General features: G+C 48.0%; 1 protein-coding gene across 1 annotated transcript in view; it reads left to right on the top strand.

Moving 5' to 3' along the window:
• The first annotated feature begins 7,576 nt into the window (after positions 1-7,576).
• LOC135897065 (sodium-coupled monocarboxylate transporter 1-like) overlaps positions 7,577-17,139 on the top strand; it is a 76,883-nt gene continuing 67,320 nt past the window's right edge. The window contains exon 1 of the mRNA XM_065425648.1: positions 7,577-7,595. The gene's annotated coding sequence lies outside the window, so the exon portion shown is untranslated. The remainder of the gene's footprint in view (positions 7,596-17,139) is intronic.

Raw genomic sequence — 17,139 nt, 5'->3', positions numbered from 1 at the left:
TCTATCTATCTATCTATCTATCTATCTATCTATCTATCGTTTTTTCACCTACGCGGGTCACTGGCTAGTTAATGGTGCTGAGGTAAAAGGGTTTGGTGTCTACCAACGGATCACTCTGGGTCACTGAATGTGTGGCAATGTGTACATGCGCACCGCTCTTCAATGAACCTGTTACATGGTGCCATGGGTCACTGTGGACACAGGACTGGGTAGGTGCTTCTGTTCCAAGAATATCTTTGACACCAACTTGGAGCACTGAGTATGCGCCACTCGGTTTGTGCTGGTGTCGAACGAACCTCTTTGATGCCACCTGGTGTCACTAGGTATGTGCGAGGAGGACAATGCCGCTCTTCAGTGAACGTTTTGGTGCCAAGTTGGGAAACTAGGTATGTGCGACTGGGAATGTGTCGCCCTACAGTGACGAAACAGGTTCTTTAAATTTCTTAAATGATGAGCGGAATCGAACCCACGTCACAAGGGTTCGTCAACGACAGCAACCCGATGCATTAGCAGGCCGCGCCACAAGTTCACAGGGTACGTGCCTCTTTTCAATGAACGCCTTTCACGCCAACGCTTGATCGAGCAGCGCCCTGAATGCACTGGTTATATGTCTCTGCGATGAACGTGTCGCCAACATGCGGCACTCACTATGTGCCACTGAGTGCGTGACAATTGCCAGCGTTCGCAAGCACCGACGTGCCAGGCTTATGGTCTCAGAGACGACGCGCGGACGTCCCGCAGTGCCGCTTCATGGCGCAGTGTGAGGAGAAAGAAGCGCGCGAAAGCCCAATAGTCGCATGACGTGTTTCTTGGCGTTCGCGCGCACCGGCGCGCCATACTTCTTGGAGGTCACGCGCAAGCTTGGCGGCGGCGGCGCTAGGTGGCGCCGAGTATACTTAGGGAAGCGCGAAAGAAGAATTCCGCTGTAGTACATGCCTCGCACTTTTTCAAATAGCAAGCAGGCACATTTAACCTAACTCTAAACATTTCATAGACGCATGCGGTCTTGCACATAGACGAGGTCCCTTCGTACACCACACTTGTGGGGTGCAGATGTCAGATGAAGATGTCAGCAAAGTTAACAACTTTAAACTTAATCTTGGAGGCTTAAGTGGCCGGAATTTCTGAACGTACAAACTGCTTAAGCGGCGACATTTTCCACACGCCGCCATAGCATCGGGGCTATGGTGTAGCGATGCAAAACACGAGGTTGCCGGTTCGATCCAGGAGAGAGCGGCTGCATTTCGACGGGGCAAGAAAGGAAATATGTTCGCGTATTCAGATTTAAGCGCACCCTAAAGGACCCCTGGTGGTAAATGTTAGTCTGAAGTCCTCATCTACGGTGTGCGTCATAATCAAATTGTGCTTTTAGGACGCAAAATCCCAGAATGTAATTACTTTAATTATGTCTTGTAGCGAAAAATTGTGAGATTGAAAGAAGCAGAGAACGTTTGGTGGGCAAAAGTGTTGTCAGTGGCATAAAAAAATAACTGTGTCATTGTTCATAAAACACTTTAATTAGGAGCGTCAGGAAATAATAAACAATTCAGTTCATTGTGCGTTTAGAAATCGTGAATTAAAAAAAAGATATGTGCACTCAGTTAGAACTCTGAATCCTAGCACAAGTACTAAAGTCACCACCTTGAAAGTTCAGTGAGCGGAAGTATCATTCCGTGCATTTTTCTACAAGGCATCCCTTAAAGGACAAAGTATAACCCCTGTGAGCTTCGTTGCTCACTGTAGGAACAAACTCATGAGAATGCGAAACGAGCCGATGGCTTCTCTAAGTGCACCTGCCTTCAGCACTTCCCTTAAATGCAGACGCAATATGTGAAGTCAATAAACAAATCGCTTTTTTCCAGGAAATAATCGGATACTTGGAAATTATCGCATTGTCCTTGTGTCAACAGAAACCATTTCGCGTGGTGGAAGGTAAATGTCTTTTTGTTCATTAAATTCCCTAAATTAAACAAAAGAACTGAGTTGTTTTAGCATAAGCTGACGAGGACGTAGGCGAAAGCCTGCGTCCTCAATCAGTTTGGAACTCATTGAATTCATTCAGTTCCTGTAGATCTGCTTCAGTAGATGTCCAGGCAGCTTATACTAACGTTATTTATGCCAGGGAAGGTTGTAATGTTACAGGTCACTTAGATCTATTGCAGGTCACGCAGTAGCTCGATTTAGTTGAGGCACCCAGTGAAACAAAGGTTCGAATGCTATTACCAGCCAACTCTAAGTTTTCCTTTGAAAAAAGACGCAGCGCAAAAAAAGACAACGACACGAGAGAGCGAGGCGCGCACAGCGCTGTGTGCGGGTCGCTCTCTCATGGCCCTGTCTTTTTTTTTTTTGCGCTGTGTCCTTTTTCCAGTGAGTCACCAACAAGCCCAAGCTCCCACACTAAGCCTATGATTACCGCCGAGAACGTGACAGTTCGCGCGGCCGAAGCGCCAGCTGAGAGGCCCCACAACGGTTATGTCAAATGATATTCTACAGCACATGAACCTCTTTCACGTGATACTGAACCAACTGCGCCGCCATCAAACTTCCGGACCGAAATTCACTTGCCATTTCGTTAAGCGCTATCGAAATTACATGCAACGTTCCAGCTTAGGCAGCCTGAATAGCGGTGCCGTTATGTCAGGTGTTCCTGTTTACTCCTGTGCCGCAATGGGCTCTGATTGACGCGGTGTGTATCCGGCCATGGTAGACGTTGCTGCTCTATAACGGCTGGAGTTGTGACGCATGAAACTGTAGTAAAGCGAAGGATACTGCATTCATAAAATTAACGCCCCAGCATGTACGCGATACGATCCACCGTTGTTGTCGAGATCCCGGCCAGACGAAATCCTGCGCCACTAAATAGGCGTGCATTTGCTCACGTTCTGCGTCTCTGCACTTTCGCTTTGCGGGTGCTGGATGGCGCCTTGCCAAGTATGCTCCTACTTGAACCACTTAGAGTGCGCAACTGCATATGTACCAATAAGTGTATTTCAAAACAGAAAACTTGGACCACTGAGTATATACGAGAATAGAAAACTTGGGACACTGTATTTAGGCAACCGGGCACTTGCCACTGGGTATCTGAAAATTTTTCGTCAATCCCCCTTTGGGCATGTGCCACTGAGTAGCAGAGTCCGCAATATAAAATTATGTTTACAGTGGAGAAGCGAAGAAGTTGGTCACGTAAGCAGCCGAGAGCAAAGAAAGAAGATAACGAAATGGGACTAGAGCGGGCATTTAGAGAGGAGCCCTGAACTACATAATAGTCAATGGAAACGAGAATTGAAGTCAGACAGAGAAAGATATATTTCATAGCGACTCTTACTCCGACTCATCGCTGTTGGATTGCATCGGAATCCCTGCTTTCGATGATCCATTCATTTGTCTGGATCTGCAGGAGCGCTGAGCGCGTCCTGTAGGACCACAATAAAGTTTTTCAGTCCAGTTGATATGCGCGGCCAGCAGTGGCCATAGTGTAGGCCGCCGCTTTTGCGGTGGAGCGGTCCGCTTTCCCAGGTGCAGAGAAGGGAGAGAGCGATGCTCGAGCGAATGAATGGGTGTGAAAAAAAAAGTACTCGGGAGTATTTCCGCACTTTAGTAAACATCAGAAAACGCTTCTCTTATCATTTACTCACACATACAGGTGTGATCCGCCGACTTTTCTGTATTTATTTCACGCCATACAGAAATGTTTCCTAGTGGTGAGAATGAAAAAAAAAAACTGCGTTCTGCAACTCGTAATCTTCCTCGCTCAAGCGAAGGCCCAGCTACATGTTAAATACATAAATACAATGCATACAATACATGTGAAACGCAGAAATGCTTTTCTAAGGTAACCCGTTGGCAGATACAAAGACGACTAGTGTATTTTAAAGGGAACGCTAAATTCTAGTGATTGTTGGAAATGAAATCTTCATTTAGGATCTCAAATTTTTTCAATTAAAGAAAGTGCGAGTTAAAAAAGACGGAAGCCCGAAGTTTACAAATTTTACTTCGTGCACTAAAATAAGTATCGCCGTTCTGTGAACTGCAACCGTGAGAAGACCCAAATTAGGTAAATTTGCTATATCAATTTATATCTTACGGGAATATGTTACAATGCTTAGAGGGCCAGGGAAAACACGGGGAAGGCGGGGGATGGAAATTCAAGATGATGAGCAAAAACACAATAAGGTGAGAGTAGAAGCCAACGTTCTGACAAGTGGACTTGTCTTTTTCAAGGCCTTTCTTATTACACTTGTCGGAACGTTGGCTTCTGCTTTCACCTTGTTCTCGTTACACTCAATACTTAGAAGGGTTTTGCAAAGTTCTACTTTCATACTTATGGTGCACGAAAGAGCCATGTCTAAATACCAATTTTGTCCGCTTTAGATGTGCTATGATATACAATAGACGCAACTGTCATATCTGTTTTCAATGTTTAGTTACAGAGTTTTAAACGTGACACTTTCTTTTTCAGAATATTTGCGATTTTCAACAATTTCTGATAAAAGATAGACCACCCCAGTAAAAAGATGCGCTGCCAATTGTCACGAGATTTTTAACAACAAACCTCATTAAATTCGGTGCAGTGGTTGCCGAGAGAAAGAAATTGTGTTTTCCGATGTATATTGACACATGTACAGTCGCGATCAATTTGAAGGTGATCGCTCGAGCGGCGACCGAAACTAGGAGCAGCGCCACGTTGCGTCATCATCGTCAGTCAATGGGAAAACATCAGATAGCTTCCCTCTCTCTCTTTTGCTGTTCGCTTAGCAGCTGTCAGTCCGTCTGGCAATTCGCAGCTTTTCGTCACCCTTCACGAGATAACCTGCGAATTCATTTCGACTGCCTTATCAGCTATTGCACAGAGGCGTCATTGTTAGCCAATGTATGCATGAGGCAGCCACGCACACACGTCATTGCCATGAAAGGGTAACAAGCACAAAAATGCGTTTTGGGGGTGACGGTTGCAGCCTGGACGAGCGTAAAAGGGGAAGAAGGCAGCGCAATTTTTATCTTCGCAGTTCAGAAATCGGCCGTTATGCTGCTTGGCAGGCCTTCTGGTTGCAGCTCGAGCGATCACCTTCAAATTGATCGAGAGTGTACTTATATTTATCGGGCGCCCATGTTTCGCCGCCTAACAAATCTTATCGCACAGCGCGGGACGCGCCTGCATGTATCCGAAGATTCTGGAAAGTTATCGATGCGTCTATCCGCTGTCTGTTGTCGCCGAACCTTGCGTTATCTGATTTCATCGCGTGACGCGAATGGTGTAGACTTTGTGGAAGGCATGCGGGTCCCAAAGATTAGTCTGGAGAATTCGATGACTTCTGTATAAAAGCCGACGCGCTGGACCCGCTGATAAGATTTTCGACGATCGCCGACCGTGTTCACCGCCATCGTTGTGCTATAAGTGTAGCCTGTTTCTGTGGGCACAGGTTCGCCCAATAAAGGTTAGTTTTGTCTTTCACAGTATTGCTACTGTGTTCTTCAACGTCACCATCGCGTGACATTATAGATAGGGGATATAGAGCTAAAGCTTCCTCTTAAGCTGAAAAATAAGAGGTAGTCGCGCCGAAACTGCAGGCACCGAGTTGAAGTGCACTATGCATTGTACTCACCGATCGCCTATCTGTGTGTGCGGTGTGCTCCGCCTTTGGGAACCGCATACAGCAGCCCTAAGCTGGCGCGACGAAGAGCGCCACTACTGGTATCACCCTCCGGCACCCGAAAGAGGTGTCACACCTCACCGATGCGATATATGAGACCGAAGGAAAGACCACCAGCGCTTGCGACTTGAAGTGCGCCGACCGTACCGCACTCTTGGTGTGGCGTGCGCGCACAAGTTCAGCAGAAACATTTCGGCGCACAATTCTCGTGCCAGCAGCTGGAAGCAGAACGCTGCCCTGGCTCTACTGCAGGGTCGGTTGAGCGTAGCAGGAAGGTGAGTCCACTTGGCGTCCTTTGTTTAATTCCCAGCCGAACACACGACGCGTCTCTCACATCATCGAAGACCTAGTTCTGCGTGTAAGGGCTGCACATGCGCGTCGATGTCGTTTTATTCCCTACCCCCTGTGCAGCGCGGTTGAGGTGTCCTCTGCTGAGAGACAGTTACTGCGCTGCACTTTACCCCAACCTTTCCTTCCCATCATCAAGAATCTCCTTCTCTCTCTCTCTCTCGTCGATGCCGCGTCGATGTCAACTGCGATGGCGTGAGTGCGCCTCGAACGTCCGTAGATTTCCTATAGCAATAAACGCAGCGTTTCCTGAGCCCTCCGCACGTGGTGGCGCTGGCATGTCAGCTGCGGAAGCAACGAACTTACCGGAAAATAAAATAAATTCCAAGCGAAGTCTCTTGTCGATTACAAGAGACTTGCAGTCATGGTGTTTAGTCGACTAAACGTTTACTAGCCGCCAAGATATACCTCTACTGCTTAAAACGAAATTGTTATGTGCTGTCGCATTAAATGGTAGCTTTAAATGCTAATGCGTGTATAAATTCAGTAGCCAATGTCATAAACTGTATTGCAGAAAAAGGATAGCTGTTGCCCTCTCACAGCATGCGGTGCTGCTTTCGGAGATATTCGCAATACTAAACTGTATTTTTTTCGTCTTTCTTGCAGCCCTCTTGAATTATATGAGCACCTCCGGAGCGCTAACTATATTTTCAGTTCATCTGCATATTCGGTATAGCCCTGATGGAATCACAATAGTTCCCAGTGGCTAAAGGTTTTACGTATACTGCAAAAAACTGTATTACTACAAGTAAGCCTTCATCAGAGGTATTTTGATAAAGTTAGCTATATCTCTAAATTATATTCAAGTATGGCTGCTCCAAACCATATCCACTATGGCTAAATGTTGAAACTAGCCATCATAGCTTCCGTTAGAACCTTCTTCGGGAATTTGTAAATAAAAAAAATCATGATCATCATATATACCCTTTTGGAAAACAGTTATTACATTTCTTGTTTCTCAATGGCGAAACTCATTCGCACCGTCAGTTCCCATAGCTGGTGCGAACTTACGGGTGATCGCAACGAGGGTTGCAAAGCTCTAGCGCTGCGCCAATTCCACCTGAACGCGCGATGGTTTCGCTCGATGATCACCGAATATATGGAAATTAAACGACAACAGCGTGACTTGGTCGATCTGAGGTACTTAGAGTCCTTTTCCTAGTTACTAGAGCGCCAAGTTTATTTTCATAGCTGCTGGACAGAGGTTAGAGGTTAGAGGCACAGCCCCTATTTAGGACAAAACTCCGGCATGTGCTGTGCTTTACTCTCTAGCTGCGGAAGCCGCAGGTGCTCAAGATTGATGCAAACAACTGCCATGATTTTACCGCAGCAGAATGGCAATGTTGCTGCTGAAGTTGCGCTTACGTTGGACAGTGCATGGATTAATTACTGCGCTGCCCTCGACAAAGAAACGACGGCGCAGTTTCATAGTGCGCACGTACTTCCGCCATCACAGGAGACAGCCGCAGGTGGACATCAAATCGTGTGCGACTCTAAACTTTATTACAGTGCCAGCATCGGTTTAAAGATGGGACAAGCGCAGTGATTGCCACTTCGGCTGCGGCAGCCGCTGCTGGATCGCTCAGAACGAACAGGGTAGGTAAAATATTCCGTTGTCTTTCATTGATGTACTTACAGGTGCCGCGGTTGCCACTGATTTTGACAAGCGCGAACAGATGACGCTGAACTTATCTATGAATGTCGGCAGGAGTTTCGAGAGAGGCGCGCAACTATCGAACTGGAACACAAGGATAAGCACAAGGAAACGAAAGCCAGTGTAAAATTCTTCTAAAAGCCTTTTTTAAAGCTCGAGGTGGAAACTACGAACCCTCGTCGACTAACTGCGTGCTGCGGAAACTCTGCGACGTGTCACTGCGCTAGAAAATAATGAAAACAATAAAATTTCAATTAGGAATGTCCAAGTTGCTCCAAATGAAAGTTTTTCAGGATTCTGGAGAAACTGGAAGAAGCAATTCATGAGACAATCATTGAAAAGTATACGGTGGCATTTGCTATTTAATGTTTTCCGCCGAAAAAAGAAATGCACCCCCATAGTCGTGAAGTTTAGTGAGCGGTGAAAGCGTGAAGCTGTAATTAAAGAGGTACCTTATGTGCTTGATAACTTGACATATTGATTATTTTAAGACACCTTCTATCTACTTGATCGAGTATCTTCGCCCTTCGTGCAAGAAATCGCTCGGCATAGCAGTTGGAAAGGAGGTGGAGTAAAACTGTTCATTTGCATGGTGAAATTCTGGGATATTAATCCGAGCAAAAGTTAAATCTTTGAATTCACTCCTTGAATGTGACAAATTATTTAAATGAATAAGCTCGTATTACACCAAGCACTCTCAATTAATTAGAACTAGGAGAAAAAAAAATGGCTGTGGCTTAGCTAAGGTTAAGCCCAGGATGCGAAGCATACTAGCCTTTATTTTAGTTGTTGAACCACTGTTTAGCCTGGTGAACTGCTGTTGCTTGGCTATATTTGGTTCGGCTAGACGAAGAAACAACTCATGCAGGCGAGCGCGCGAGCTGAGACCCGGCTATGTAGCTACACGGCCGCAAGCGAGCGCACGAGTGGAGCCTCCGCTTTTGCAGCTGTTATGACGTCATATGGTAGCTACGCGGCCGCGCGAAGACGACGACGATCGTTCGAGCAGACGTGCGTTCGATGGGCTCCGTCGACTACGGCCGCTCGAGCACAAGTTGGATTCGACGGTCTTGGTTTCTCGCTGGATTCAAGGAGAAGAGAGGTCCGAACGCGGATTCACCGGAATTAACAAGATGGGACCGAATTCTCCAGCTTGCTGAGCTCACGAAGCCGCACCGTGCCGCGAAGGCCGCTAGGCCTAACGAGGCCTAGACGCGCTAGGGAGCAGAGGTAGAGGCTAGGCCTAACGGCCGTGCCCAGACGACCTCGTGCAACATGGAGGTTGTAGAAGGTACGGAAATTGATCCCGACGAGCTGAAGATTCCGGGACAGTGGTTTAAAACGAAGAGGAGCGGAAAAATAGCACCAGCGGAGTTGGAAGAAGGCGGCCACGTCGCCGGGAACCGAGGCATACGGGAGCGTGCTGCGGAGCGACGCGAGGGAAGAAGAAAGGCAGAGAAGTCGGTGGAAAGGCAACATACGAGAATTCCGCCCGACTACGAGAAGATAATTATGAGACCTCAAGGGGGACTAGAGAAATTACTCCAACTCGGAGGAGCTTTCGTGGCTGACGCAATCAGCGGGGCGGCCGAGACAAGTGACAGAGGTGTGGACGACATCATCACGTTCAACACGAAGCAACAATCGATCCTCATTGCTACAAAGGACAAAACGACGAGAAATAAGTATGCAGCGATCAGAGAACTGACGATAGGCAAAGAAAAGGTGAACGTCAACGCATACGTGGCGGCGCCAGAGAACAGCGGGAAAGGCGTCATATACGACGTACCTCTATTCTGGACTGAAGACGAAATCAAAGAAAGAATGGAGTACTTCAGTGCGAAGAACCCCCCAATCCTAGGAGTGCGAAGGCTGGGCAAGGGAACGAAGGCCGTACTTATCCTCTTCGAAGAAAGCACAGTTCCGAGGCAAGTGTACCTGTCGCTCACGCCAACGAGATGCGTCCTGTACAAGAAAAAGTACGAGGTATGCTATGCGTGCGGTCGATTGGGACACAGATCGGACGTGTGCCAAAACCCGGACAACAAAAAATGCCGAAGATGTGGGGAAGAAAACCCGCAGGAGGACCACCAATGCGAAGCCAAATGCCAGCTCTGCGGGAAAGAGCACCCACTCGGCGACAAGAGATGCAAAGAGCTGTACAGAACACCGTACGAAATCAAGAAAAAAAATCTGGAAGAAGAAGAAAGACAAGCAGGAGGAGCTGAAGACCCAACAACGGAAACCCCCTGCGGACGGAGCTGAGAAACTGCTCAAGGAGGACTTCCCCAAGCTGGAAGGAAACAACCAAGGAAACTTGCTGACCCCCGGTTGCCAGGAGACCAGGGGACGCAGGAGATCGAGATCCAGGGACCCAAAGGACCCATGGGGCAAGGGACGAAGCAGAAGCAGGGATCCAAGCAGAGAGCCCAAACAAGTAAGCTTTGTAGAAGGGTCCTCCCAGGCCAAAGATGATAAGGACAGAGAAATAGAACACTTAAAGAAAAAAGTAGAGGAGCTACAAGGGCTCATGAATAACCTTATGAAAGCGCAAAAAGAAAAAGAGAAGGCAACATCCCCCCCTCCCCGCACACAACCCGCACAACCCAAGCAGGTAGCCCAACAAACCACTCCCCCAACACCCAAGCAGCGGGAAATGGAAGGAGAGAAAATGGATGAATCAGAAACAGTCAGGAGACCCCCACTTAAACGGAAAGGAGATAACGAAACAGACATGTGAGCAGAACTAAAGAAGGAATGCGAGGCGAATAGGAACGCAATGAAAACGATACAGACAGAACAAAGAGACTTAATGGCACACGTCATGACTGCACTCAGCCAGATACAAAAAATATAAACCAAAGATTTGAAGGTATAACAGCAGAACTACAGGCACAGAGAACTGAACTACAAACACAAAGAACCGAGCTAGTTGCCCTTGTGGAGCGACAGAAAAACTTAGAGGACTCTATACCCAAATCCAATATGGCCAGAAACGCACGAATTAAGTCTATCATTTGGCAATGGAACTGCCGAGGGTTCCAACGCAAGCGAGCGCTACTGCAAAACTACGTAGATACACTAGGAGAAAAGCCGCTAGCAATAGCGCTGCAAGAAACCGGTAAATTAGCATCCCTCCCAGGATATCAGGCGTTTCACAGTGATAAGGGGGAAAAATCGAGGGTAACAACCCTGGTGAAAAGAAATGTAGCAACAATCGAACACGATATTCAATCCAGGGACACAGAAGGAGTCTTAGTGGAGATGCTTACGGGTAGAAAAGAAGAGCTCAGCCTATTTCTACTAAACATCAACTCAAGTCCTAGACAGAAAAAAGTCAGGTTTAGGGCCATCTTCCGCAAAGCCCTGAAGGCAGCAGGAAAGAACCCCCTATTCATAGTAGGAGACCTAAACGCGTTGCATGAGGAATGGGGATACAACAGAAGGGATGGCAAGGGAAGACAGCTGTGGGAGGACATACAGGAACTGAACCTCTCACTACACACCGACCCAGGAAACCCAACTAGAAAAGGAAACAGCGTCACCGCAGATACCACACCCGACCTAACACTCTCCAAAAACACCAGAACAGTAACGTGGGACAATACAGGACAAGACTTAGGCAGCGATCACTATATAATTGCTACCACATTAATGAAGGGAGTAAAGGAAAAACGACTAAAACAGCTAAAAGTTACAGAATGGGATAGATTTAGAAAGCGGCGAGAGGAATCTCCAACCACAATCATCACAGATCTAAGAGAATGGACAGACACACTTAAAAAACACGTCACCGAAGCAACGGTTACTTTAGAAGGCCAAGACGCTCCACTTATAGCAGACAACAAGCTATTGCACATGTGGGAAGCAAAGGGTAGTCTAGAAAGCCGGCTCAAAAAACAGAGATGGAACCGGAATCTAAAAAGAAGAATAGCCAGACTAAATCGAGAGATTGAAAAATACGCACTGCAGCTATGCGAGCAAAACTGGTGTAGCACATGTGATGACATGGAAGAAGGTATGAGTTTAGCTAAAACATAGAACATCCTAAGACACCTGCTAGACCCAACCCAATCAAAGTCGCAGACAAACATAAGGCTAGCCAAAACACGACATAAATACGACGGAACAGACGAGAGCTTCATGGAAGAGATCAAACAAACATACATATGAAACGTGACTTGCACCAACCTACCAGAGTATGGGGGACCCCTAAATGAGGAGCTAGATGCACCCATAATAGAGGCAGAAGTGAGAGCGGAAATAATCAGACTTAAAACGAAATCGGCCCCAGGCCCAGATGGGATAACAAACAAAATGCTGCGGAACCTAGACGATGAGCCAATCACCGCTATAACCAAATACATTCTACAGGTATGGGAGAAAGGCGAACTCCCGAAACAATGGAAAGTGGCTAGCATCATACCAATCCCCAAACCGGGCAAGCCCCCTAAGCTAGAGAATCTCAGGCCGATTTCCCTCACATCATGCGTAGGGAAATTAAAGGAACATGTAATCCAGACAAGGTTAACCCGATTCATGGAGGGAAATGAACTATGGCCGAATGAGATGGTTGGATTCCGACCGGGCTTAAGTACCCAGGACGTGATGCTGCGGCTTCAGCACGACATCATAAACTCAAGATCGAGAGATATAAAAGCAATCCTAGCTCTAGACCTCAAGAAAGCCTTTGACAATGTCAAACACGAGGCAATCCTGACAGAAATGCAAGAAATAGGTGTAGGATGCAGAACCTACAACTATATAAAGAACTTCCTGACAAACAGGACGGCAAAGATTAGATACCAGGATTTGGAATCGGAAGAAATAGAACTGGGAAACAGAGGTACCCCGCAAGGATCTGTACTCTCCCCACTCCTCTTCAATCTGGCTATGAGGGGCCTCCCGAATAAACTCAGGAAAATGGAAAATTTAAACTTCAGCATGTACGCAGACGATATAAATGTTTGGATACACAAAGGTAACGACGCGGAAATAGAAAACAAACTGCAAACAGCCGCGGACACAGTAATTGAGTATACAGCAACTAGGGGGCTTACTTGCTGACCAGAAAAGTCGGAACTGTTAATGTACAACCCCAAATCATTAAGGCTGAAAAGACACAGCGATCTCAACATCACGGTTGGGGGCAAACCAGTACCCAAAGTAGATAAGATAAGAATATTAGGACTTTTCATCCAAAGCAATGGATATAACGACGAAACCATAAGGAAACTGGAAGGTTATGCAGCACAAGTCACCGGGATATTCAGAAGAATAGCTCTCAAGGGGAGAGGGCTAAGAGAAAGAGGCCTAGTTAAGCTAGTACAAGCGTACGTCATCAGCAGACTTAGCTACGCCACACCATACCTTAACATCCGGGCTTCAGAAAGAGACAAATTAGACTCGATAATCAGAAGATGCTATAAACGAGCACTCAGACTACCCATAAGCACCTCTACTGAGAGACTCCTAACAATGGGAATTCACAATACTTGGCAAGAACCAGCCGAAGCAGTTAAAACCGCCCAACAGGAAAGACTCAGCCAAACATATACAGGCAGAGATATCCTTAACATGGTGGGGCCGCAGACAGACAGAGGCTTGCAAAAGAAACGTGACATCCCAAGAGAAATCAGAGAACAGCTAAGGATAGACCCACTTCCCAAAAACATGAACCCCACCTTCTACAAAGAAAGGAGAGAAAAGAGAGCCGAAGCACTGGTCAGACGCTTCAGCGAAATAGATAGGGAGATAGTGGCGTACATGGATGCGGCCAGCGGCAAACTGGGTGCGGCAGTAGCCTCAGTGGTAGATGGCCAAGGCGAAGCAGTCTCAGCAGCAACAATACGCAGCCGCAATCTGGAAGCAGCGGAAGAAGTAGCAATCGCGCTTGCTTGTGTCGGGACCAAAGCGAGCTACATAATAAGCGACAGCAAAACAGCCATCCACAATTACGGAAAAGGCAGAATCGCACCAGAAGCGATACGAATACTAACAGGAAAGAAAATTGACAGAAAAATCAGCCTCGTACGGGCACCAGCTCACACGTCGGTCCCAGGCAACGAGGCGGCACACTTCCTAACCCGAGATCTCTACTTCCGGGCAGGAACAGAGCCGCCCGCTTGCAAGAAACTAGACGAGAGACTATAGACCTACACAGAAATAATTGAAAACTATAAGCTTCAGCGTAGAACTGTCCCGCCTCCGGACAAGGAGCTCGGAAATAGAGAGGCGAGAGCCTGGCGCAGACTGCAAGCAGGAAACTACATAAATCCAGTATGGGCGTCACACGTACTGAAAGACGAAGATATAGACGATATAGACGATATATCGATATAGACGATATAGACGATGCGGGGAGAGGGGGACCCTCGACCATATAATCTGGCAATGCGTAGACTCCCCAGGTGTCAAGGAAGGAATAAATAGTAGAGAAGCCTGGGACACCCTTCTGCAAAGCGCGGACTCCGCCATGCAGAGGAGAGCCATCCATCTGGCGGCAGAGGCCGCGAAGAGTCAACAACTCTTTGACTGCATCTAGTCGCGGAGACCCCCGCCCCTGTATCTAGTCGCGGAGACCCCCGCCCCTGTCCCTAGGCCTGCGCGCCAGGGGCAGGGAGTAGGGGGTCTCCTTCTCTGATGGAAATAAATGTTTTTGGAACGGAACGGAACGCGGCCGCGCGCGGCGCAGCAAGGAAGAGCGTGGTTGTGCGGCTAGTATGCTTCGCATAAAAATATTTCCGCTGTTATTCCAAATCATCAGTCAGCCCTCAACAAAGGCATTGAAATGACAAGCCAGCTTCATAATATTTTGTGTGGTTTTCATGGGCCCTGTAACGTAAAACTATTCCAATCTCTTTTTATTCCAATCTACTGACATCAAATTTACATAACCACCGACGCAAGCATCGGGCAGTAACGCGCAGCGTTGTTTGAAAAGCCCAATTAAACACGCTCCTCGTTTATAGGAGGTAATTTTTTTTTGCTTTCAAAGCAAATAGCATTGCCGACATTCAGCAGATTTTCTGATCGAATAGGTTGACAGGAGGTGAGGAGTACGTTGAAGTGGAGAGCGATTCGATGGAGCCGAGCCAGCACAGTGAAATTAGATCCACGGGCTGAAGAGGGGGGTGCCGGCGTCTGTGATTGATCCGCTTCCTCTTGCTTAGCTTGCGGTGGCTGGTCGAAAATCACGGCAGCGTGCAACTGAACGTTTAAAATGCCGCCAGAAAGGATCCTCAGCAAAGAAAAGTTGGTAAAGTGGTGTCGCATACGTGCCGAAAGGGCTGGATAACGTTATAGTGCCACGGAATAATGCTTATTATACGTTCTCCCGTGTCCGCGAGTTCTGTAAGCACTGCCATGGGTATCGGCGAGTCTTCCTGAAATGTGGCAAGCTTTAAGCCTTGAGGCAGCACTGCCGCTTCAGTAGAACAATTTATCACCCACAGCCCTGTGCATCCATTCAGGACCGATACCATGTAATGCGGAACCAACACATTTTTCTTTAGGGTCCCAGTTCACATGTACAGGATCCATTTCAGCATCAAACGGCTTGCCAGTTGAGCATACAACAGAAACGCGGATCGCGGATAAAGTGGGCACAACTGTATCCTCGAAAACACAAAACACACCTTCTTGGCTTGGCGAGTCTTCCAAGATCACGGATGTAACACGCCCCCACTGAGTTAGCTCGTTCGGTAGTCAACATTGCAGTTGGCAGCACACAACTGGATCCCTAAAATGGATCCCTAAAATGGCGTCGTGAGTGGAACCAGGAAGGACAGTACACTCAGTGTTAAAAACTCGGCCGCTCAAGGACACATCCACATAGCAAACACCAACCGGGTATAATGAGTCACCACTACACTTATTCGGCGAAATCTAGTGCTCTGGTCCCAACGAAACATAACCGTGCGTCTCAGAAGGCGTTTAACAGCAGACTCATGACGGAAATAATTGCGCCCGTGTCGACTAAAACCATGGTGGAGACACCGTCAATGAGAGCACGAACCTTATTCATCAGCATAAAAATAGTTGCAGGTATATGAGTAGGCAGCGATGGTTTTCCACATACCTCAACTCCATCGGCCGCACTGGCTGGTGTTCCGGCGGGGGTGACGTGAAGCGGCGCCGAGGAGATGATGATGCGATGCGCCGTCGGGGAGATGATGGATGATCGGTACGCTCGGAAAGCTGGTGGGGGTGTCAGAGTGCGATCGGAAGCAGGCGAACGGTTGCGGGTTCTTTCTTCTTCAGAGTAGATTCCTAGGGTTGAATAACATGGCCTGCCTTCTCGAAAGTGGCCTCCTAGAGCGGAGGTCTCTGGCAGCTGTGTGTCCCAGATACGACTACTGTGCCACGTAGACGGCATCGATTTCCCATAGCCAGACGGTCGGTGTTGGTTACAATATCTGGGCATGTGACCTGGTGTGGCACAGCTGTTGCACACTGGCATAAGGCGAACTTTGGAATGCTGATGACAATGTTCTGCCGCGGCCATTCTGCCGTGGAGAGTAAGTCATAGGCAGTGGCCTGCTTATAAGTCATAGGCAGTGGCTGGTCGTCGAGAACGAACGAAACGTGGGCGCTGTTCAAGGCTGCGGTCAAAAGAATCGTTATAGAATTGTTCGCTCGGGTCATAATGAATTGTTCGCTCGGGTCTCTGTAGCTACCACCGTCCGCAGCGAAACGAACGGGCGTAACCTGGCTTGAGGACTAATTTTTCGAGACGCCGACACCGTGGCCGCGGACGCAGCAACCTGGCAGGAACCCCTCACACCTACGCTGTCACGAGATATCCTCGAAACGCAAAGACGCCCCAGACAGACAATGACGCCTCCCCACTGTAAACTCACAGGCATCCCAATAACACCCGTCCAAATACGACGACTACTGTCCTTGGTGCGGCGACAGCTAGATCAACCCTCGAACACATCCCCTGGCATTGCAAACAAAGACCAGCAGAGGGCAACCCGCCCCTCGTCGCGCGCAACGAATGTGAAACGTCGTGGGAGGCGCGACTCGCTCGGCAGGACCTAGGAAGCCAGCAGGCAACCTTGGACCTGGCCGAACGAGCCGCTAGAGCCAGTGGGGCCCTGGAATAGGGGCTCCACCCTCAAGAACCTCAGTCCGCTGTTTAAATAAAAATGTTGGTTCCTCCTCCTTATCCAGTGCTGCGAAGGAGTCGAGGGGGTTGCATAAACGGCGTCTCGGAAAGCGCAGGAGCTGTAATGGGGCGCCACACAACGTGCTTGTTCTTCGGGTCGAAGGATCTGCTCACGGAAAATCTGATGAATGGTGGACGATAAGTCTGTTGGAGAACTGGTGTCCACACTGGCCACACTCATCACGCTAGCTAGCCGTCCAAATTTCGGTGTAATTCGATGAGTCTTCAGTATATCGAAGGTACAACAGTACCGTATCACGTCTGATACGGTTTCGAAGATGTCTTTTCCAATTAGGGAGTTATATACGTCTTCA

Source organism: Dermacentor albipictus, chromosome 5, assembly GCF_038994185.2.
Source record: "Dermacentor albipictus isolate Rhodes 1998 colony chromosome 5, USDA_Dalb.pri_finalv2, whole genome shotgun sequence".
In the NCBI taxonomy this organism is placed as follows: Eukaryota; Metazoa; Arthropoda; class Arachnida; order Ixodida; family Ixodidae; genus Dermacentor; species Dermacentor albipictus.
Note: the sequence above shows the minus strand (reverse complement) of the source record. Positions and strands in the feature narration are given on the sequence as shown.